Below are 2,924 nucleotides of genomic sequence, written 5' to 3'. Positions count from 1 at the left end.
CCTGTGATAAGGCGGCAGCTAGCATTGAGGGCGGGATCCAGCTTCTTGGCATGGGCAGCTCGCTCCCATACTGGGCAGGCATACTCGGCAACTGAGTAGCAGAGAGCTAGTGCGGTTGACTTCAGAGTCTGTGGGTTAGCACCCCAGGTTGTGCCAGTGAGCTTGCGGATGATGTTGTTCCTCGCACTCACTTTACACTTGGTCTTCTCAGTGTGGGTCTTAAAAGAGAGGCATCTGTCCAGGGTTACCCCTAGGTAGACTGGGTGCTCACAGTGTTCAAGGGAGGTTCCTGACCAGCTGACCTTCAGTTGGCGCTTGGCTTCACGGTTTCTCAGGTGGAAGGCACACACCTGTGTCTTAGATGGGTTTGCACGTAGGTGGTTCTCTTCATAGTACGGTGTTAGCTCTGCCAGAGCGTTGGAGAGTCTGTCTTCCACAACTGTGAAATCAGTGGCTTGTGCACCTATGCCAAGATCGTCTGCATAGATGAAGCGGCGGGTGTCTGCGCTTATTGGTTGGTCGTTTATGGTGTCACCTCTGGTCTCTCTAGATATGGCTTCCTCCAGCAGTCTCCTGTCTGAGGAGCAGTTCCTGTGTTCTGTCTGTCTGGATGTGTTCACTGACCCTGTCACTATTCAATGTGGACACAACTTCTGCATGGCCTGTATCAGAAAGTACTGGGACAGCAATGACTTGTGTCAGTATCCAATGTGTAAAAAGGCATTTGATAAGAGACCAGATCTCTTTGTCAATACTTTCATCTCTGAGATGGCCGCTCAGTTTAGGAAGTCAGTTGAAGTGAAGGCAACCAGCAGCCCAGCCCCAGACACACCTGTCAAACCTAGAGAAGTGTCCTGTGACATCTGCACTGGGACGAAGCTCAAGGCTCTGAAGTCCTGCCTTGTGTGTCAGACCTCTTACTGTGAGACTCACCTGGAGCCTCATCAGAGAGTCGCAGCCTTAAAGAGACACAAGCTGATCGACCCTGTGGAGAACCTGGAAGACAGGATGTGTAAGAAGCACGACAGACTCCTGGAGCTGTTCTGTAGGAGTGATGAAATGTGTGTGTGTGTTGGCTGTGCATGAAAACAGACCACAAGACCTATGACACCGTCCCCATAGAGGAGGAGTATGGAGAGAGGAAGGCTCAGCTGGGGAAGACAGAGGCAGATGTTCAGCAGATGATCCAGGAGCGACTGCAGAAGGTTTCAGAGATCAAACACTCAGTAGATCTTAGTAAGAAAGATGCACAGAGAGAGAAAGCAGACAGCGTACAGGTCTTCACTGCTCTGGTGGACTCCATGAAGAGAAGCCAGGCTGAGCTCCTTGACGTGATCGAGGAGAAGCAGAAAGCAGCAGAGAGGCGGGCTGAAGGGCTGATTAAAGAGCTGGAGCAGGAGATCACTGAGCTACAGAGGAGAAGCACTGAGCTGGAGCAGCTCTCACACACTGAGGACCACCTCCACCTCCTCCAGAGCTTCCCTTCCCTGTCCACCCCTCCACACACTAAGGACTGGTCTGAGGTCAGCGTCCACAGTGATCTGAATGTCGAGTCTGTGAGGAGAGTTCTGTCTGAGCTGGAGGAGACACTGAATACAGAGATGGAGAAGCTGCCTGAAGTCAAGCTGAAGAGAAGTCAGCAGTATGCAGTGGACGTGATTCTGGACCCTGATACAGCACAGCCCAGTCTCATTCTGTCTGAGGATGGGAAACAAGTTAGATTAGGAGACACAAGTAAGAATCTCCCTGATAACGCAGAGAGGTTTTCCTATTGTCCCAGTGTTCTAGGAAAGAAGGGGTTCTCCTCAGTGAGGTTTTACTATGAAGTGGAGGTGAAGGAGAAGACTAGCTGGGCTGTAGGAGTGGCCAGAGAGTCCATCAACAGGAAGGGGGCTATCTCACTGAGCCCTGGGAATGGATTCTGGACTGTCTGGTTGAGGAATGGAAATGAGTACGAGGCTAATGCTAGCACTGCTGTCCGCCTGTCCCTGAGAGAGAAGCCCCAGAAGGTGGGGGTGTTTGTGGATTATGAGGAGGGCCAGGTCTCCTTTTATGATGTGGAGGCCAGGTCTCTGATCTACTCTTTCACTGGCTGCACCTTCTCTGAGAAACTCTATCCATTCTTCTACCCTGGTAGTAATGATGGTGGTAAAAACTCTGCCCCTCTGATCATCTCTCCTGTCAATCACACTGACTGATTTTTAACCTTCAACTCTGACCAAGCAGAAAAATAAGCACATTTAGAATTGTATGTATCTGTTGTCACTCATTAGGGAAGATTATGGTGTAATTGACCAAATAGAGTCATGTTTTACTTGGTTATCGTTTGTTATCATAATTTGTGCTCTCAGTGTGTCTGCTAGAGATGGTGAATATGCAGCAGCAATGTCAGATATAGCCCAGCCTCTCCAGCCTCATAAGAAGATAATATGACTCTATATACAATGAGACTGTTTGACTTCTCAGGGTGTTCACATTATTATGAATCAGATGCTCTCAACATACTGTATTTTCATTATTAGCTAGTTATCATTTTTATATTTAAGTATTTTGGCGATTTTGAGTGTAATTAATACTGGGTGTGTACAGAGAGAAATTGAGGATGTTCAGACAATTAAATTCACTTGGATTGATCAGATCCATTGATCACATTAATAATCAGTCTAGTCCAGGTCCCAGAGCTTTAGAATGGTGATGTTGAGGTAGCAGACTGTCTGTCTGGCTTATTAAAACAAAAACACAAGTTGTCCTTCAGTCTCTGCATGTGTGTGACTGTACTGTCCAGTTAGGATGGGGTATTTCAGTGTGCATGAATTCAGCCTATAAAATGGGACAAATTTGGATTTTTATTTTGAATGTTATTGGAATAACATGTTATTAGTAACATTATTTTGAGTTATGCCTCATAACTGCGTGGGAATTGT

The 2,924-nt window shown here is 47.3% G+C and overlaps 1 pseudogene across 1 annotated transcript; it reads left to right on the top strand.

The window, feature by feature from the left end:
- The first annotated feature begins 552 nt into the window (after positions 1–552).
- Positions 553–2,249, top strand: LOC308168422 (E3 ubiquitin-protein ligase TRIM21-like; annotated as a pseudogene). The gene has a single exon. The product of its transcript is annotated as an E3 ubiquitin-protein ligase TRIM21-like (transcript).
- Positions 2,250–2,924: the final 675 nt, after the last annotated feature.

Source organism: Nansenia antarctica, assembly GCF_963989245.1.
Source record: "Nansenia antarctica genome assembly, chromosome: 1".
NCBI lineage: Eukaryota > Metazoa > Chordata > Actinopteri > Argentiniformes > Microstomatidae > Nansenia > Nansenia antarctica.
This window is presented reverse-complemented; position numbering and strand designations above follow the sequence as displayed.